At 37.8% G+C, this 22,814-nt stretch overlaps 1 long non-coding RNA gene across 1 annotated transcript; it reads right to left on the reverse strand.

The window, feature by feature from the left end:
* Positions 1 to 4,108: 4,108 nt before the first annotated feature.
* LOC142107975 (uncharacterized) lies at positions 4,109 to 21,230 on the reverse strand. The gene is made up of 3 exons (XR_012680057.1): positions 21,151 to 21,230; positions 4,445 to 4,643; positions 4,109 to 4,216 (listed from the first exon to the last, which is right to left on the reverse strand). It is a non-coding gene; the product is annotated as an uncharacterized LOC142107975 (long non-coding RNA).
* Positions 21,231 to 22,814: the final 1,584 nt, after the last annotated feature.

The raw sequence follows: 22,814 nt of genomic DNA on the forward strand, positions 1-22,814 counted from the left end.
GAGGAGACACCGTCCTGTCATGTAACACTTGAGCTGTCATCTTGCTGACCAGGAGCTCCTTGCATCTCTTCAGATCTGGGTAAGTTGGAAAGAAAGAGAAGACATAGCTTTTAAACCTAGGATCAAGCACAGTCGCCAATATGTAGTGATCCGATTTCAAGATTTTGATAACTCTTGGATCCTGGCGAAGTGAATAAAGTACTTGATCTACAAGTCTGACATACTTAGTGTAATTACTTTGTTTACTCTCCTCCTTCAGTTTCTCAAGCTGCTTTTCCAAAAGTCTAATTAAGGGAATCACTTGACACAAGCTAGCGGTTTCTGAACTCACTTCACAGGTGACTATTGGAATGGTTTCAGCACCTTGCACAACACGGAAAGTATTCTCTACTGCATTTAAGTACAATAAATCCCCCCTCCTTTCCCACTGTCATGGCTTGTGGAGTAAGTGTGGATGGCTTTTCGCTGTTCCTCCTTCCTCAGAAGCATATACAGGGTGGAATTCCACCTAGTCACCACCTCCTACTTCAGTTGGTGGCGGGGCAATATAAATTGTTCTTGTAGCTGCTGCAATCTCCTGCATTCTGTTGCCAAAAAGGCCATGGACAGCATCTCCTGTACGTCTCTGTCATTTTTTAAAAAGCTCTGCACCATCAAGTTTATTGTGTAGGCAAAACAGGGAATGTGATGGAATTCACCCATTTGTAATATTGGTGGCGATTTTAAAAATGACATATCTTAAGGAGAGTCCAAGCGGAATAAGCCATGGGACAATACCATCCCTTAGTTTTTGTAACACATTGTCAGCTGCATACCTCTTAGTGAAGCCGGGGATACACAGAGTAGCCTGACTCTGAAAAATATGACGTTCTTCACCAGCAGCTGTTCCCTCTGGTGAAGGCATATCACCAACCCAGTGGGCTATCACAGTCATATAATCTTTAGTTTGCCCAGTTCCACTTGTCCACATATCTGTGGTTAAATGTACAGTGGGTAGAATGGCATTTTGAAGCCCAATAATTACATTTTTACGAACATCCTGGTAGAGGTGAGGAATAGCTTTTCTAGTAAAATGGTGTTGTAATGGAATTTGGTAATGGGGATACAAGACCACAAGTAACTGTCTAAAACTAGCTACATTACTAGTGGATATTGGACGCAGATCTAATATTAGCATAGTCGCCATGGCATCTGTGATCCACTTTGCGACTGGGTGACTCCTTTCATACTTGCTTCCTTTTGCAAAGAATTGTTTAACAGTCAATTGTTTTAAACAACTAGTAGTCTCCTTCTTGGTCTGCTTCTGGGGTGAAGATCCACCCCCGGCAGCAGCAGCAGCAGCAGTCGTGGGACTAACACTCAAGAATTCTTCTGAGGAATCCAGGATAGTGGAGGAATCATTTAGCCTTAGCAACTTGGATGCAGGACTAACTCCTTTTGCTACTGAGGATATTGATGAGGACGGTGTTGTGGGTGTAGATTGCAGGTGTCGGGATCTTGTGGAGAGAAGGAACCTAGCTGATGTTGGACTGCTTGTTGCTATTTTTGTAGCATAAGTTTCCAATTTTCCCAACAGTTTGCCATGAACTCGCTTCAAATGGCATAACATGTATGATGTTCCTAAATGGTTAAGGTCCCTACTTCTACTAACTGTGGCTTTACAAATGCTACAAATGGCTAGACAACTGTTGTCAGGATTTAGGTAGAAATAATTCCGCACATAAGAGGTGGATTTTTTGGTTTTATGCCCAGGCATGACAATGGCCTTCTTCTTATCACGTGCAAGAACTGTTTCCACTGGTGCAGGACTTACACAATCAACATCATCATCATCAACATCATCATTAGCGGCCTTGTCAGCTACACAAATATCTCCCTCATTCTGTTGCAATTCCAAAGTGGGATCCTCAATTTGTGTGTCACCGGCTAAACTTGGGCTGCTCATGCACATATCTGCAGAAATGCTGAAAGGGGCCTTCTTTCTGGGTAGCCTATCAGAAAGGTTAGGCTTACACATAGCACTTGTTGACAGACTCTCCTCAGGGATTTGTCATTTCTGAATTTGAATATACATTTTCCTCTACTGCCTTACTGTTTTCTTCCAGCTTGGCATTTACACGTAAAATTATATTTGGACACCACTTTTGGAGTCCGAAAAATAAGGTCTTGCTTCGTCATGACTGACCTTACAAGAAGATGCCTCAGTTAAGGTTGCAGAACTAGCACTCAGAGAGAAAGACAAAGGCCTCATTCTTTCCTTGCCACTGCGTGTGTAGAATGGCATGTTGGCAATTTTATTTTTTTCTGCAGATAACTTTGCCTGGATTACAGTTTTTTTTTCTTTACCAAGGTAAAAGGTGTTTTTTTACATTTTTGTTTCCCTGACTTAAAAACACTATGCACTTTAACATAGGCTTTAGGAGATGACGTAGAGAAATTACTATCATTATGACTGGTGACAGCAGCTGCTTGGTGCTCCTGGTCTTCTGTGTACTGCTGTGAATCTATTTTGGTAACACAGTAAAATGTGACTGCAGATTTTGAAGAACACTGCCAGGCCTATTATTTCTATTTCAGCAATGGCAAAGAGCAATGGAGCTGTCCTGTTTGTGTGTTAGCTATATAACATAGTACAATGTGACTTCACATTTAGAACAAGACTGCCAGCCCTATTATTTCTATGTCAGCAATGACAATTAGCAATGGAGCTCTCCTGTTTGTGTGTTAGCTATATAACACAGTACAATGTGACTTCACATTTAGAACAAGACTGCCAGCCCTATTATTTCTATGTCAGCAATGACAATTAGCAATGGAGCTCTCCTGTTTCTGTGTGAGCTATAACTCAGTAGAATGTCACTGGAGACTTTGAAGAACTCTGCTACCCCTCCTCTTTCTTTTGTAGCTATGATGCTGCCCAACTGCACTAGAGATTGCCATGAACCGCGCTACCCCTTTTTATTTCCCTCTGTGAAATGGCGCTGGATCACCGGGGAGAGCGGTACTTTTAGAATCCAAAACTCGTGTGATCCAACTAGGTAACGATAAAGTTTTGTCTCATTTTCAATGCCAGCTCGTCTCTGTACTTGAATCTGCTAAGCTCAGGTGAGTTCGGTTCTCGGGGAACCGAGCTTGAGCATCTCTAACATTTACCCCCAGAAACTTACACACACCCCGAAAGGAGTTGCAGTTTGAGGAACTATTGGCAGTTGGTCGTGGAATCAGTCATGAATTCATACACACTACATGATCAGAAGGGGATTCAATGGTGATTGTCAAACAGTACGACCAACCAAATGAAATGACAATTGGCCTTTTGGAAGGACTGCCTTTAGTGTATACACACTAAATTATAGCTAACTAAATGGTCATATATCGGTTGATTGGCCCCATGATTGGCTAAAAAACCTCCAGTGTGTGCCTAGCCTTAGTTTAGTTAGTAATATGCGATTGTCTGCACTTTCTTGTTAATTGTTTATTGTATATTATTTGGCACCATGGAGAGAGATAGGAGGATGGCAGAGGCTGTTGAGGAGGGGAGGGATATTGAGACAGAGGAAGCACAGAAAGGGTTAGAGGAGGCAGGAGATGGGAGGAAGACCAAGGCAGGGAGACATATGTTTCTCCCATGATGAAAATTCTGTGCTAATCCATCACATATTCCCCTGCTATAGGCTTATTTTAGGCAATCAGGCAGTCTGTGCACCTCTAAGGCATAGACACCAATTGTGGTGCCAAGTTTGTGATGCTGTAAATGCAGTGGAGCCTTTAAAGAGGTCTGTGCCTTACTGTTGAAAGTGCTTTCTGATATAAAGAGGTGATTGAAAAAAAAATGATAGAGGAGAGGAGGGCTACAGCAGTCACAGGTGGTGGTCGACTTATTCATGTGAAGTTCACTTCATATGAGGAGGAGCTGCGTCAAAATCTTGCCCATGAAATTATTATCTATGGCCATAGTAAAAATAGTTAGGTATTTGCATTGTCAAATATGCAAGCAGTTTTTATCTGACTTTCAATATACTTACGGTTTTATTTTCTCTACAAGAACATTTCTACACCAAGCTGATGTTTCTTTTGAACAAGCACAGATTTCTTTTCATGGAGAGCAAGAACGTGTTAGTGACACTACAGCTAGTTGGCATTCAAGCTTCAAGCCTGCAGGAAGAACCCACTGACACAGCTGTAGAGTCAAAGCAGTAGCCATCACAATCTCCCCCTATTGATACAGGAAGAGAAATGCACGATCCATTGCAAATTTCTAGCTGCAACTATAACAGTTTATGTAGACACAAACTAGACCCATGTCTCAAATTGTTGCCCATTTGAGGCGTGGGTACCGCACAAACACTAAAAGCAACATTGTTTTAAATCATATTGCTTCAACTATTGAGCAAACAAATGTAAACCATAGTCAGATGACGGGCACAGTTGAAGGATTACACACCATGGTGAGGGAGGTAAATGCAAGCGTGCTAAGGATGAGTGAACAAATTCATCGGGACTTAATTTCCAGGTTACATGCTTCATGTGCTTCTGGAGAAACAAGTATGTTTGGTCTGCCCAATGTACTCCGCCAAGGCAAGGTGCTCACATCAGGGGTGGCAGAGGAGGAGGAGAGTGTTCTGCAAGAAGACAGCATCTACCTGTAATAAGACAAAAGTAAAAACAAATATTCACCAATATGGTGATTTTATTTTGGCCCATTTCGATAAGTTAGGCTAACAATTATGCCATCAGTAATATAGTGTGCACATTGTTGCCAATTTTACTGGGACCAACCACTATCGGAGAGCAGAGACAGAGGAAGCATGGTGATTGTAAGTGTACCAAGTTTACTCTCTCCTGACTTGTCCGGTCATTGGATATTATAGGCTCATTTTTCCAAAGATTGTTTTTGTTGGCTTATCCCCTTTGCAAATGTGAAATCAGTTCCTAAGAGATTCACTGCACGTGGAATATCTCTCCTGCTACAGAGACACAATGCCTTTATTCATAACCAGGGATCCAGATCTTATATTCATTAGTGAATCTATATTAATACTATTGTTATATGATGTGCTGTCAGTGAAGATGGACATATGTGCTTATTATTAAGATAAGTATCACAGATCTGACGTATTTCATTGGCTGTAGATGTCCATAATTCTGATACTGTGTGTAATACATTTCATACGTGGTCGGATTTTTTTTGTATCTGTTAGAAATGATTTCTTTTTTGATATAGTTATGTGTAATTAACATTGTCATTGAGTTTTACATACCACAGTGATTTTCTTATTTTGTCCCAACATTAGAGTACGTCTTATGGTTTGTTAATAGTGTTAATCCCAATTCATAGTGAAACACTACCCCAAATCCATAATTGTGCTGTTTATTTCATTGTTTGGTTTTCCTTTTTTTTGGGATTGACACATTCCCTTTTCAGCTGGATTGGGAATTTATCGGAGTGCAATCAGAATTACATTTATTATATTTATTTAGCGCCTGATTACGGTTTTTGTGTTTGTGATTTTCTATTCTTGTACCTAAACATCACTTGTAGAATGAAAAAATAGAATTGTCTGTTTAATTTTAAATAAACAATCACATTTGTATGTCACCAAACAATATTAAAGGATGCATATGAAGAGGACACACAACCCTCTGCTCAAACAATCCCTACTCTAAAAAAAACCCATATTAGATTGCTTTGCTCACACATAACACAAATGAGCAATAATTGGTATTATTATTAATAACGTACATGTAAAGTATTTGCCAATCAAATGGTCTTAAATCTTTCTCACACCCTCTGTAGTCTGAGATGGTACACAGGCACCTACTTGTTCATTTTCTACTGCAATAGTCTGTGGGCTAAATTGGTGTAAAGCCAGATTATGCAGTAGACAGCAAACAAGCACAATATTGATCACCTTTGCAGGGGCATAGAGAAGCTCACCAGCAGATTTGTAAAGGCATCTGAACCTGGTGTTCAATAGTCCAAAGGTATGTTCTAGCTCAGTGTTGGCTAACCTGTGACACTCCAGGTGTTGTGAAACTACAAGTCCCAGCATACCCTTCCAGCAATAAGCTGCTATATATTGGCAAAGCATGCCGGGACTTGTAGTTTCACAAAAAAATTTCAGCAGTTATAGACTGTACAATATTAATTGAAATGGGGAAAGCCAGTTTGGTTTCTGTCTCTCTAGGCCCCCCTCCACTTGTATAAAATACCAAAAACTTCAAACCAGCCCAGATGTCAAACTCTTGTGGTCTGCCACCTGCGTCATCTCTGCTTGTGTTTGGAAAGGGCAAATTGGTGCCAGAACCTCACGTGCCAGAACTGCTGCCACTCGTGCCACCCTGCTGCCACTGGCGTAGGACTTACACAATCAACCGCATCCTCATCAGCACCCTCGCCGGTTACCCAAATCTCCCCTTCATCCTCTTCTAATTCCAAAGTGTCATCCTCACTTGGTGTATCACCGGCTACACTTGGGCTGTTCAGGCACACATCAGCAGAACTGCTGAAAGGGTCCCTCTTTATGGGTACACTAACATAATGCTCACGATTAGACATCCCACTGTTGGATGGACTCTCCACAGGGATTGGTGTCATTTCTGATTCAAAGCAAACATTATCCTCTAATTCCTTACTGTTATTTTGCAGGTCAGCTTTGACGCGTAACAGTAGTCGTGCACCACTTGTAGGCTCTGTAACATTTTTTGATCTGCCACTAATAGACAAAGATGAAGGCCTCATTCTCTCATTGCCACTGCGTGTGTAGAATGGCATGTTGGCAATTTTTTTTTTTATCGGCACTTAACCTTTCCTCAGTTACACTTCTTTTTCGCTTCAACATGGTAAAAAAAAATTTGGTGTGTGTTTTTTGGACTGATTTCAAAAGACTGTGTAGTTTGACATCGCCTTTCCCAGATGACGTACTGGGAACACTACCATCAGGACTGGTGACAGAACCTGGTTGCTGATTCTGCTCATATGTGGACTGCTTTGAATCCATTATGAGCCCAAAGCACTTGTAGTGCTACAAATTGTTTTAGATACTGCTGACAAACAGGACTTTTGACAGCCCGAAATATTAATGCAAAAGAATGGGGACACCCCAAAAGCACTTAGAGTGCTAAATATTATTTTTGGAGACTGCTGAAAAACAGGACTTTTGACAGCCAGAAATATTAATGCAAAAGAATGGGGGACACCCCAAAAGCACTTGGAGAGCTAAATATAATTTTTTTAGACGGCTGAAAAATAGTACTTTTGACAGCCAGAAATATTAATGCAAAAGAATGGGGGACACCCCAAAAGCACTTGGAGTGCTAATTATTATTTTTTTAGACTGCTGAAAAATAGTACTTTTGACAGCCTGAAATATTAATGCTAAAGAATTGGGGGACACCCAAAAGCACTTGGAATGCCAGATATTGAAAAAAAAGACTCCTCTATCCTCCTCTCTTCTCTATTAATTGTTATCAGAATTGTTATCAGAATTGGATGAAGAATAAGGTATATTCTCTGTCCCTGCTCTAATCAGCCTGTGACTACACCCTGCTCTGTCCCTCTGTCAAATGGCGATGGATTGCTGTGGAGACGGGTATATATGGATTTTAATTATCTCGAGAACCGAGCCCTGAGTTCCGATGACGTCACAATGACTTTCGGGCTCGATTTGGATTCTGAGCAGGCGGGAGAGTACCGAGCATGCTCGGCTAGGTACTCGGACAGGCAAAGTTCAGGTGGGTTCGGTTTTCGGTGAACCAAGCCCGTCCATCTCTAGTTTTAGCACACATCTAGTGGCTATGTGCGCATCATTATATTTGTTTTGGAGATGCAGCAGAGGAGTCATAAGTTAGGAGCAACACCCATATCCTGAATCACCTGAAATAAGACACATATTTAGCTAACATTGAATGCACATCTACAGCAGTTAGCATATGTGAGGAATATAAAACAAGGATCAGGTTGCATACAAATATGCCTTTTACATATCCAAAAGCCATCCTTCTAGCATTTCTCCACTCTCAAACTTGGAATATAGAGCTGACTGCCTCAGGATGTAGGTATCATTACATGAATCAGGAAAACAAGGCAAAAAAACTAATTATACGCATGCTAGTATCACAGACCATCTGCATATTCAGAGAGTGGTAGTGGTGGTGATTTATGAAAACCTCTGTCCTGTGGTGAAGTGTTCTGAGACATATGAAACATATATAAGTGCAATCTACAGCTTAAAATACATTAAGTAGTCCTGAGAGCCTATAGAAAGCTACCTTTAGCTTATGCCACTGTGACTTAAGGCTGGGGAAACAAATAGATATATGCAACACTATTTTTAGTTCACTTAACACTTGTAAAATATGTCTGGAAAATGTCACCTTTGTTATTCTTAGCACTCTTGAGGTCACAGACTGAAAGGAGCCTGTTGCCATAAAGAGGACAGCACACAATATTTTTTGTGCAGCCCAGGCCACTGCATTGAATTGTGATGTTTCTGGCCCCAAATCCATTTTCACTTGCTCATAAGAACCCATGAGGTTAGTGCAGTTGAGGTGATACATTTGGACCTTATTTGAAACTTATCTCATGATAAGACAGGGGTCCAGGTTCAAACAATTGCCAAAAACACGTGCTGCACATGGTCGGCATGGCCTTTGCAGAACCGGGGGCTGCTATTCAGCATTATTATCCTCAGCCTCTTTCTGTATCCATCACATGAAAGCTGCATACATGCAGTAGCAAGAATGAGAAGCATTTCCAGAAAACGCCATTCTCCAACAAACCCACACCTGCAAAAAACTTCTTGGACTCTTTTTCATAGCCATTATGGTTAACTGCAACCCACTTGACAATCTCATCTCTCACAACCACCTCTCTTGTTCTGTCTGCTTGGATGACGGTTTGGCAGCGGTTTGCAAAGCCCACTTTAGTTATTAGTTCATCTGTGTATAAATCGGGATGGTGATCTGTAAAGTGGTGGTTTATATAAAATTTCACTCTGGACGCTTTCATGGGGATTTCCCCTAATAAACAGCTGGAAAAACGTCTGCAAAATAGTGTTTTTTTTCATCAAACCACCTTTAAGAAAATCTAGCTCGAAATTGGAGTCAAGCCCCAGACAACATTAGGAGGGTTTTCCCATCTTATTATAAGTTGAACACAATAGAATCTAAAGCAATAACAAACAATTTGCCCACCAAGTCTCTTAGGAACAAGAAATTTAAATATGTGTGGCAATCAAACTCCTTAAGTTACTTAACTATCCAAATAATTAAGTAAAACTACCTCCCCTTATTAAACAAATGAAAGAAGTGAACAAATCCTTAATTACAAGATCACATGGCTAGGGCACATAGCAGCAATAAAAATGATGATATTACCTAAAATACTTTACCTGTTTAGGATCATACCACACATGTTACCTATCAAAACCATAAATAAGTTCTTGTTAAGAATCTGCCTTCATTCTGAATTAGGCCTGCACTTTGTGCTACCAGAGGTGCTGCTTTTTTACCAGAACAGTTTCTCTTTGCCCTCATCATCTGAGCTGGATCGTGGTCACTTATGTCTAGGTTTTATTAGACTGCCTTTTCCTACAGACTAGTGCCAGTTTGTTTGTCTTTGCTACTTCTGGTATCTATGTGAAACTCCCATTTGTATCCTGACTTCTCCCTGGCTTTGTTCCATTATCCTGCACAGTTTCTAGTGACCCAGACCCCAGCTACATTTGAACTTGCTCCTGCTTACTCCCTGGTATATTGTGGATCTACGGTTTATGACCCCTGGCTTGCCTGACCCTTATTTTGACTGATTCTCTAATGGATCATCCAGTACCTCATGCTTCCTGACTATCCTGTGCCTCATACCTCCTGACTAAAACTGGTAACCTGAGTCTGAACTTCACCATTTGTACCTGTAATTTAGTGTCTCCTGTTTCATCTGTTAAACCTGGACATGTTTATCTGCATTTTCACCATTGACTGGTATTTATTACCTGTGTGATTCTCGTATTTAATAATGACACTCTATTTTCAAGCACAACTACTCTTCAATGTATTCATACTGGGAACCCTAACAGTTCTATTCCATAATGTCAGCCTATGTCTCCAATAACAAAAAAATATTTTTCCCAAAAAAAGAGTCATTGCTTTCCCAAATTATGAAAGAATAACAGTTAGCTTAAACCCTGGATGAACTAAAGAACTGGTACATGATACCAACAGTAAAGCCTTGGTCCAAATTAGAAAAAATATTTGACTGCATATTTCCAGTAGAAGATTTAATTTGGATACCTGTTAAGAATAGGGCTTTGCATAAAGATACCCTTTAAGCTATTAGCTATAGACTTTGCATTTGGGACAAAATGATTGAATACACAGGAGATTTCTCACTCAATCTGTCCAAATAAATCCATGATTTAAATCACAATAACTGGTATAATAATGGATTCATCATTTTACAAAAGTTTTTTGAAAACCTAGAGCTGTTATCTTTTTTCCCAAGTACAAAACAAACTTCAATTATAGCTTCTCATGATTTTTCCAAGTACCTCCAAATATGTCATTGGTACAATTACATACCTGACCAGATCACAAATTAGATTCCGTCCACAGCTGATTTGGACTAAATTCAATTCACAAAACCATTAAGGAGTTATTCCGTTTGGATATGGTAAAATTGCTGCCCAGTCTAAATGGGAAGCAGAGTTAAATTTGACCTTTACAGAGGAAGGATGGGAAAGTAACTTTATCAAGAGTCATTGCCTGTAGCCTGTACAAATTAAAACTTTATTGATGAAGAGATAGACAGGAATGAAACTGGATTTTGGAACTGCCCAGTAATAGCAGGCAGATAATTGTAATTTGATTCAATCAGTAATGGGAGCCAATGTTAGATTGACTCCAGATTTAACACTATTGCATTATTTTCCACCAACCTTCCCATCATAAGATAAATATGTGGTGGGACATATACTTATAGCCACAAAAGCATCAATAGGTCAACACTGGAAAGAAACACAATCTCCATATATATAAGTAAAATTATATTGAAAATGATTTAAGATGGAGATCATTAATTGTCAGTACTCCACCTTTGCCTCTTCCTCTTTGGTTAAATGTAATAAGTGGCATTTCTTTCGGAAATAGGCGATTAAGCCTCTTAAGATAATTCCCTAAGGTAGAGAGGTACTTTCCCATTAATGAGACCTACTTAACCTAACAGTATGACAATTATGAACTTTAAGAGGCTAATATAGTCTAATCACTATAGAAAGTTGAAACTGTCTACTTAGAACTATGCTTTGATATATAAGTGCACATATTATACAAAGTAATATTGTTACAGCTGGAAACAATATGTGTACCATCTGCTACATATACCCTTGGTTTGTCTTCCCCTCTTTTGCTTTCTCTGCCCCTTATATATTGTGAAAATTATTTACAAAACTTAATAAGTAAAATAAATTACTACACTTATATTTATGTGAGCACAAATATTATTAATCTTTATTTATATTATGACAATATATTATACTGAGTTTTACAGAGAATGTTTTAATCATTCCCATCAGAATTGAATAAATCCAAGTGATTTTCTTAAAAAAATAACAATAGTCTTGGAAATAAATTACACGTGTAAAAATGCAGTGTTGTGTAGCAGTTTTAATTAAGGAATGTTGTGACAGTTTGCGCTCATTTCACTGTTTGAACATTAAAGCAACAGGAGTTGATACAGTGGGGGGTAAATGGCTTAGTTATTGCCATTACCTGGTAGCATATGGAGTTGCATGAATGCGAATGAAATTAACAGTGCACATGTTACTTATGAATGACAAAATCAAGCTTTATGCTTTGCATTTTAGAGCTTAGAAACATACAATAAAATCCTTGCATTAAAGATACTTTGCACTGAATTATTACAACTAATATTTTACATAGCTGTTATTGCTAAATAAAATAAAGATTTCTGTTTTTTTTAAAACACATTTCTGTAAGTCGTTACTTCATATTGCTATGCATAGAAAGTGTTGTGATGCTTTGAACAATGTAGACGCTGCAAATCACTGTTTCATTGGACTCTTAATTACTGTGAACAATGTGACTTATTTAAATTATACTCATAAATACTAATGTAAAGAATGCAGACCGTCAACATACTCAGCCATGTTCATGTGACCAGCCTCTCTATATAAACATGTCAGCTCAGACATATAAGTGCAGCAAGATATCTAATTCTATTTTTTTTTAAAAAAACAGCCTAAAAATGTATTTCTATATGCAGGTGTGTTTAATTTATGATTGTGTATTCAGAAAAAGTAACCCAGAAACTCCTGAGCAGCAATCACTTGCAAGATGTGATAGAGGATACAACCTACGTTTGTATAAGAGACCACCAAAGAGTCTAATAGGCTCTAGTTATCAATTATATGGGGGTGGGTTTTCTTATGTGCTGTGAAAAGCATGCAAACAGATGGCTCCTCACACAGGTTTTCTGAAGCACTTTGATGTTTATTCTACTTGTCAGGATGGATAAATAGTCTTGGCAGTGTCTTCAGCAAACAAAATAGAACTTTCACAGCAATAAACATAATCCAATAGCCCTCAACTCAGGCTATAACAGTTAGGTCCCTAACTAGTCACTGGCCACTTGTTGGCACCAGTCTCTCACACACAGATCAAACCCAGCTCTTTAAGCTTCCTGTCAGGCCTTGCTCTGGCTGACTCCTTAACTGATTATACCAGGTGCTCCACCTGGTCTCCTGCTGTGTGTGTGTGTGTGTGTGTGTGTGTGTGTGTGTGTGTGTATGTGCAGATTTAACCTTCTCTGCATCTCTAGGCTGTGGTTTTTACAGGGAAACCACCACTCTTTTCTTTATTAGACTGTGGTAAAGTGTTCCAATTGTCAAAGTGCTAATTATTAGCAGATATATACTCAGCGCTTTTTTTTGTCTTTTTTCTGGTTCCATTCAGCTGAGGTTTGCAGTGACCCTGCTTCAAAGGCATCTAGTTAAACCTGATTTATATTTTTACTTAAACGTGTTAGTGTCGAATTTTCACTTGCTTTATATTTATACTTTGAAGTCTGGTGCATGATTGAATATATATATATATATATATATATATATATATATATATTAATATATATATATACATATATATATATACCCTTGGTTTGTCTCCTGGACAAAATCATTTTACAATGCATGGGGTGCAAATTATTATTTTGTTTTGCACATAAGTTAAATACTGACTGTTTTTTCATGTAGCACACAAATACTTGATAGCTTATTTGTACACTGAAATTTAAAGTTGATATTTGTGTGCTACATGAAAAAACAGTATTTAACTTAGGTGCAAAACAAAATACTAATTTACACCCCTTGCATTGTAACATGGTTTTGTCCAGAAGACTGAAATAAGAAGTTTCTCAAGTTAAGATCTTAAATGAATCAGGCCCTATGTTTTTTCAAAACAGGGCTCCAGCATTCCAGGGCTAAGCATGTCTCCTCAGTAGGGTGGCTACATCTCTTCTGACAGTGGCCATTCTCCTACGGTACTAAAAGGTAAAGTTACGGCTCTGGTGCAGCATAACGTATTTACTGCATATTTAGAGACAGTGCTATTTGTCTCACCCATATATCTGAGAGAGACTTTTTTCAAAAAAAGTCACTGGCCACTGATTCATATATACTAATAGTTATTTTTACTTGTTAATGTGTAAAACATCTTGAAAAGTTAGCTTATTTGTGCATAGGGAGCTACCTCATTATGTTTTAGTGAACAATTAAAAAATGGTTAAAAAAATATCATACAGCTTTATATATTTTATATTTTTTTATCACATAGTAACTTGAGACTAATTTGTCATACAATCTTAGAATATTAGAACAGTCTTTTACTTTAGCTGGTTGTATTTGCCAAATGCCTTATTTGCTCGCATGCAAAGCAGAAGATCTTGTCAGGTCTAAGCTACCAAGTGACAAAGATACAAATGAAGGCCGACAGCTAACATCCTACTCAGGGCAGCGTGATCCATGGCAGGCACATTTTCACTTTCTACAGACAACAATAGAGTTCTCAGCAGTGTTGTATTCAATTGGAAGCAAAAAGAAAACAAGATTCATTACTCATAAGACACAAGGATAGGAAATCCTATGTTATGATTGATTATTCCTTTAAACACTTGAATTAAATTCTTTAATAATTCAAATCACGCCTCTGTTGACTGAGAGGTAATTCTATTGCCTCACTTTTCTTTGGTCTACATTGTAAAATCCCTATAGTGTCTTCCGATGAAATTCACTTATTTAATTACATTGAGAAACAGCAAGGACAGTGTGTTGATAAGCAGTTGAGTTTTCAGGTTACTTCTCAACATTGAAAAAAACTAGCTAATAAAGTTGTAAAATATATGCATGTATAAATTAGGAGCAGGAATCCACTGTAATACTTTTCAAACCACCCTTTTGGAATCAAGCAATTTAAATTTTGATTACATTAATGGGCTACGCAAAGCATGCTCAGCAGTAATTTTCAGACTTCTGAACTGGGTTCTGACTACACAGTATTTGAGTAATTAAAAAAAAAAGTCAATGTAAAACAAAAATTGTAAAAGGTATAATTTTTATATACAACAAATTCAATGAATGCTGTTTATGTGAAAAAAAATAAAAAATAAATATAAGCTTGTATAATATTGTGTACCTGTGTTTAGGCTTCTACTGTATATATTATACAAATTTATTATACCAATTTATCTAACCTAAGCTGGACACACACACTGGCCCTGTGTGGTTCAAAAGTGATCTACAGAACTTGTCAGGTTTGACACACCACTTGTTTTAGAAGTTCATGTTGCACAGCACATTGGCCATGTGTTGCCAGCAAAAGTTTATTAAAAAAAAAAAATAGAGACCCCTAATTAAGAGTGTAAATGCATGTGCCGTACTTTATTATCACAATGCATACTGATTTTACAGCTTTAGTATCTGAACATACTTAGCCCATTTTTACCTAATCCATTACTTGTTATAGTCCATTACTTTCAATGAATCAAACTATTGGCAAATATTTTCTCTAAAGAAGAAAAAACCCTATTACTCATGTTCAAATGGCAAAAGTAAGTAAAGGAATTGTGTATTAATTTTGCTTTATTTTTACACTGCAAAATAGAGCGATGGCACCAGTTAGGTTTCCTCTGACAAGAATTGACAGTCAACTGTTGCAAGTGCTTTCGGGAAGAGCTGGCTGATGTAACAGGAGAGTATGGAACCCCTAAAAGGAAGATCTCATGGATTCTCTTAGTTGCAATTTTATGTTTGCTGGCCAATGCTATCTTCTTATGACAGCTTATCAGTAAGAGTTATGTTTCTCAAAGATCCTCAAATGTTGAAGGCAATTTTGAATTGCTGAGAAAAATTCATCCACTTTTCAACCATCAGGAATAATAATTTGCTTGTGTATCCCTTATCTGAACATATGTCTTCTGCTCACATACCTGAAAGCTCATGCATTCTGTCAATATGCCAGCAGCAGATTATGATTATGCTTATGGGTTGCTGGGTTGTGCTATTAATAATACATTAAAACCTGTACCAAACAGCTTTCTATAACCATGTCACACAAGTAAAGATGCAAGAGGAATGACTAGTGGATAAGAAGGAAACTACAAATAGTTTTTTTAGTATGTGAACCCACTGTACTGCTAGTGATTAGTTTGAGCTATATCTGAGACACAGAGTCTAGTGAAAGAGAGAATCTTCAGGCAGGACTGTAAATAGGGGGTCAACTTCCCAGGGCATAAAGCTTTAGGAGGTGTTGAGGGCTAGGGAGTGTCAGTTTTTCTTATTTCCCAAGGCGAGAAAATGTTTAGTTATGAATATTGGTGAAGACGGGCTTGCGGTTCAGGCTCTGCACCTTAAAGTCAGTCCCAGATTTGTGGAAAGGCAACATATACTTATGCTAGAACTGCACTCTGCTCATGTTTTATTTTTATTTTCTATTTTAATCTTTTATTATTTCCACATTTTAAACACTAATCTTTGTTTCAATTAGGGCTGAATCATGACAATCATGTACTTACAGTATTTTATGCAAATGGTGTGTAATGGCACCATGAAGAGCTAAGGTGGTAGAAGGAATGTAGGACATGCGATAAAAAACATGGTCTAGGAAGACTCTAAGTATAAATACAGGTCTGCTTAATCATATCCTAAACATTAATATATTCTGCCCCTCTTGCCTCTCCCTGGAATGACAGGGGACTACCGAATATTACAAAAACACCCAAAGCTGATGGTTTATTCCCATTCCATATGTCATTTGGGAAAAGGGTTACCTGAGAATTTTTCAAGAAGTCAACACTATCTAAGAAATATCTATTTTAATTTTAAAAAACAATGATATAAAAATGTCTTGCCAGAGAGGTGAGGGACATGCACTTCAGAAGCCTCTTTGCACAGCCTGCACTAGGCCAGCAATTATTATTATTATTAACGTTTATTTGTAGGGCGCCACAAGGTTTCCGCAGCGCCGCACATAGTACAAACAGTAGACTATACAGTAGACTATACAGGGTAGAACAGTACAGAACAATAAACACACAGTACCAGTACTTCAGAAACTCCGGGAGGGCAGATACAGTAGAGACAGAGCAGAAGAACAGGTATGGAGACTGGAGGAAAGAGGGCCCTGCTCATTCGAGCTTACATCCTAAGGGAGGGTAAACAAAGTCAGGCACAAAAGGGAGCCAGTAAATCAAAGGGGAGAGAGATGAGGGGTCAAGGGAGGATGAGCAGAAGAGATGAGAGGTTAAGTGGATGGTTGGTAGGCCTTGAGGAACAGGTGAGTTTTAAGTGCCCGTTTGAAGGAGCACAGATTTGGAGAGAGACGGATGGAGCGAGGGAGGTCGTTCCAGTGAAGGGGGGCACTTCAATTGTACATCTATGGTATTTAATAATATCAAATCAGAAGTAAGGAAAATCTTACAATCATGTACATATTCCCACACTTCCCAGACTAAATTATAGATCTTGTTTTTAATTGCTATCTCCATTTTATCCAGGCCCAACCATAAACTGGTGAGAAGGGCCACTTGCCACTTTTCTTCGTGGTTCATTTCAATCTTGTGCATTGGTAAAATGCCTTCATACAAATACCATGCATTAGTTTACATATTTCCTCAGTCCTGCTCTGCACAAATTGGAGGAGAGCAGAAAATGCTCCATGCACACAAACTATAATGATGAGTGAGTTACAGATTTAGGAAACTTTATATTGACTTTGAACTACACATGCCGTTCATTTCAATAGTATGTGAAATCTATATTTTATATTTTCTAAATCTGTATACTGTAGTCCTTACAATATTTAATTGAAGCGTCAAAAAGGGCTTCTAGTTACAGGCTAGCTATAATTTTTTAACCCATCCATCCACAGAGATCTGTTTTGTGCTGATTTACTGAATTAATTTAATATGCTAGTTGTGTACATTATTTGTCATCAGAGAGTACTTAAAACCTATGCTCATTTGACCCACAATAAAAACCGAAGAACAATATCTACAAAATATTTGTTGTACAAAAACAAAACAAAAACAACACTCAAAATACTAAAAATTACAGTTGATGACAATTTTAAACTCCCACACATCACCATAGGGTTAGTGCTCCAAACTGCCACATTTACTGTAAAGCTGTTTGAGGCTGTAATGTAAAATGTCTAGCAATGTGTGGCGGATTGAAACCAGAAAAACACATACAAACTGCAAATACCTGTTTATGATTGGCTTGATAGCTCAAAAATGATTTTCATTACATTATAGGAGCAATATTATTGTATTGTTATATTATGGGGTCACTCTGTAATGCCACATGCATCACAAATAATTATATCCCCCATTAACAATAAAATAGTATTGCCCAGTTAAAATCATTATATATTCATTATATTCATATTCCTAGTGATTGAAGTGGACATTTAGAAGTGGTATGGACATTTAGAAGTTAGGGTATGAAAAATGTAATGGGAATGTAAGTGAATAGAATTTGATAGATTTACAATGAAGGCAGTAGGATAAGTGTCGGTATGACATACCACCAAATACACCCCCACTTTTACCACTGCATATTTCCTTATAAAATAATACAATAATAGTGTCCCCTCAAAATAAAAAAAAGAATTTCCCTCATGAGTTGATTACAAAGTGATTTGCCCCTTAAACAGTAAATAATGATTGCCCCCATGTGTCAGTGGTGCTTTTTATATATAATATAGCAATATAGCTCAAACAGCATGCAGTTTGAGCAATATCGACTCTCACAATCACCTCTTTTGTCTGGCTGTTTTTCAGTCGGTTTTCCTAGCAGTTTGTCAAACAGCAGCTTAGTAAATCTGGCTGTTTGTATTTTGATCATGCTAAAAATATGGATAGAGACTTGTAAGGTGGTGGCTTGTAAAACTGTGGTTTTCAGCCTTTTCACTGCCCGTTTGCCCTTTTGTAAATCTACTGAGAAAAATGCTGCAAACTGCTGGTTTTATAAAGCCGCCCTTTACTAAGCCCAACCTTAATCCTTAATTGACTGGTTTACAAGTATGTAGTGATATACAATGCATATCTATCACTTTTTATCATTTCTGATTATCTGATTGCTGCACCAAATAAAACTCATTAAAAAACAATAATTCACATTATAGTAAGTAAACTGTTATTTTTTATTTAGTAAGTAAACTATTATTTTTTATTCAGAATCTACATGCATATATATATATATATATATATATATATATATATATATATATATATACATAAAACAAGAGAGAAACAGCAGACTGAATGAAGCTGAGTTTACATGCAGAATTGTAAGAAGTTCATGTATATTTATGAAGACTCATGAATATAGCATTCTTCTTGTTACTATCACACTGCAGTCTTATTATTTGGATTTGTAAGAAAATATTTAGAAATCAAAGGCTATCTCTGAAAATGCTGCTTCTCGAAAATACTTTTGATAAAATTGAAATGCTGTATGTACAATTTCCTAGAGCACACTAAAAGCGTATATTTTTAGCTCATTGTATCTAATTTTGCTAAACATAGAGATATAATACTTTATTTTCTTGTGTTTATCTCTAGACAATTGCAGAATTAATTTTCTTTTTAAATAAATGTGTTTGATCTAGAGAAAAACCCAGTGCTCATCCTATTTTTAACTCTAGAGGAAGTTAAGTATTCACATGGGGCACCTTCACCTTCAGGTATCCATGCGGGATAATAACTCATTCTGCAAGAGCACAATGCACTGTGATTAACGTTTTATTTGAAAAAGACCAAAAGACAGAGAGTGGTTACTGGCATAGAAACCACAGAAGACAATTATTTTATTTCTAAAGAGACTTTCTCTCTAATTCACTTTTATTCATGAACTGCTACTGATAGTGGTTATAACTAACATTATCTGGTTAAAGCTTTTTATTCTTTTTCTTTTACCCTAGAATGTACACATGCTGATGGGAAATTACAAGAAATAAATGCATTCTCTTTTATTATTTAAATTGCTTCATTTTGCTTTTTTTCACAATTTCTAAAATGAAAGTATTCAGATGCACTGCCCTCAGTGTAATATTTGTTAATTGTAAAAAGATAATAACCTTTTTCTGCAATTACAAAAACAGCTACAAAGCAGTGTTCTGGACATACTAATGATATGCCTGTTAGAAAATATGTGACCCACACCTGACCTTAAGCCACCCCACATGAACCCGCACCCTACCTCATCTCATCTCATCTATTTATTTATATAGTGCCACTAATTCCGTAGCGTTGTACAGAGAACGCACTCACATCAGTCCCTGCCCCATTGGAACTTACAATCTAAATTCCCTAACACACACACACACACACAGACTAGGGTCAATTAACCTACCAGTATGTTTTTGGAGTGTGGGAGAAAACCGGAGCACCCGGAGAAAACCCAAACAAACACAGGGAGAACATACAAACTCCTCACAGATAAGGCCATGGTCGGGAATTGAACTCATGACCCCAGTGCTGTAAGGCAGAAGTGCTAACCACTTACCCACCCTGTACTGAACTATGAATAAAAGTACCTATATGCACCAACTAAAATATGACCCACCTACCATTAAAATTGGATCCAAAGGATAGCATCTTACATGTACTAGCAAATATCACCCCATTCTTCCCCTTCTCTTCCCCACAAGGGGCAGCATGGTGACACAGTGGTTAGCATTGTTTCCTCACAGTGCTGAGATCATGAGTTCCTAACCACGGCAATATCTGTGTGGAGTTTGCATGTTACCTCTGTGTTTGCATGGATTTCCTCTGGGTGCTCTGGTTTCTTCCAACACTCCAAAGATATACTGGTAGGATAATTGGCTGGCTAAAAAAATGGACCCTGGTGTCTGTAGCAAGCAGCTTATGTGTCAAGAAATTTAGATTGTAAACTCCAATGTGGCAGAGACTGATATGAATGACAATTATTCTCTGTACACTGCTGTGTAATTGGTGACGCTATACAAATAAGCAATAATAATACTGTGTTCTCAAGCTGATGCAGCCCTGCTTATATAGTCAGAATTCTGGATGCTGTCTAGTATGATTCTCATCTGAGGACCCAGCTGTAATGTCAAATATTCTATTCAGCAGTTATAAAGAGGGCATGAAAGATAGACTGTAATATGGCTAATGTAAACTATGTCTCTTATGTATCCCAAGGGGCGAGAGCCCCATAATTGCTACATGGGGAACAGGTAAGAAAAAGAGGAGATTATCCAAAACTGGACATACCCTTTAGCTTTGCATTTTTCAGTGGAAACCTTAATATCTTTTGCTGCTAGGTTTCTATGACAGACCTGGCCACATCATCTCTTTTGCACCACGTTGCTTTAACTTGTTTTTTATTTCTTAGTGCGCTCTATCAAATTTTAGATTGTTTTTTTTTTAAATACAATATAGGACTTTCTCTTATTACCACGATTGAGTAAATGTACTTTTATTTTAAGGGCTCTATAGAGGGAAGCATGTAAATTTTCATAAAAGTAATTTACACCCCATTTTATGCTACAGCTTTTATCATTTAGAGGTTTACAATATGATAGCCTTATAAAATTAGATGTAATAAGCATTCCTACCTTAGAGAATAGTGTTTAAATAACACTACGCCCAGATTATCTCTTCCGTGCAAGAAACACTGGTTCCCTCTGATTTAGCAAGTATCTTGTATTTCTGAAGCAAGTATAAAGTTGTTTTTTTCATTTCACACTAGTGTGGACCTCTCAGTTCTTTCGAGAGAAAAGTGACTGCAACAAAATTTCCATTCATATTTCTGAAATAGCTGATTCAGCCTTGAAAACCCCAACACATTTACATCAAATGGTATTTGCGCACACTAAAAGTTACATATCTTACAGAAAAGCAACTTTGGCTCATTACTTGAGGCAGACTATGCAAATAACAATAAACCTAGGCCTTTAAATCATGAAACTCGTGCTGACAAATAACTTGCTTAGCACATAAGATCAGGGGAGGGCTGGCAAATTTTATCAAGGGAGACAAGACTCGACTCAGTAGTTAAAGGAAAAATGTATGTGGCCCAGTGACCCATCCCAAGGTAGCCCACTATGGGACCGGTCCAGGGAGCAGATGCCCCCTTGCCCCCCAGCCCAGCTTGCCCCTGTATAAGATGAAGGACACATTACAAAACTTTTTTAGCATCAAACCATTTACTCAAATGTTTCCCTGCCGGTATTTTACCACTTCTGCATATTCAGGCATAAACGTATGAAAACCATATTAAAAAGACATGGTGGTTTTGTCAGAGTAGTCATGCATTCAGCAATTGATTCAAATCCTGTAAGCATAAAAAGCACATCTGAACCACATCATTATCACATTTCAAACGATCTCTGTGCTTAGCTGGTCCTGTTCATTGTTTCTTGCTCAGTAAATAATGCACCACAAATAGGGATCAACAATGGAAAACAAAATCATTATTTTTTTTAAATGAATCCCACTATTATCTAGTTCTGTCTCTGCTTATCTCTCTATTGCCATCTGGAAACGTAAAAGGACTTGCCTATCAACATCGGCCTGGCCAAAAATTATACTTTGGTCCATGTTTTGTAGGAGAGGCCCTGTGTTGAGTTCTAATCATAGTAGCTGGGACTGGTTGTGACTAGTAGAAAGAAGCCACCATCTAGTTGTCATAAATAAGGAGGACCTCATTCAATAGCTGTTATTGCAGAATTTTTTTGATTGTAAGTGTGACTGATGCAACCACCGTGTGCCATAACATAACATGCAGACATCTTTTTGGAACCTCTTTTCAATTACACAGGGAGCCTTGAGAAATGTAAAATATCTGCAATTTTTACATTACCAAATAAGTACTAACTCATTAGCATTAGGGTGGTTATGAAGAACCACTGCACTTATTGACACGATGACTGGCTTTGTTTATTACTTGAATGCAATTAGAAAGTAAATAAGGTATATTTTATTGCCTGTCCCCCTCATGTCTGGGACTCATAGTGTCTGCACCCTACTGCAGTGGCAGTAGTTCTGCCAGTGATCAGTAGCAAAAGTTTTTGTTCGGAAGTAAGATATCACTGGGGTCAGAAATGTAGGTGAGTGTGTGTGATGTGGACCAACGAGCCTTAATTCAAAACAAATAAATAAATAAAAGTTAAAAAATAATAATAAAAGCTTCTGTACAAGAAAGGTATGCCTCTGGCAGCCTGTGTTTTTGTCAGTTTATGTAGGTGTCAATGCTTGTTTGTTTCAGTGTGCATGTCTA

This window comes from Mixophyes fleayi, chromosome 1, assembly GCF_038048845.1.
Source record: "Mixophyes fleayi isolate aMixFle1 chromosome 1, aMixFle1.hap1, whole genome shotgun sequence".
Taxonomy (NCBI): domain Eukaryota; kingdom Metazoa; phylum Chordata; class Amphibia; order Anura; family Limnodynastidae; genus Mixophyes; species Mixophyes fleayi.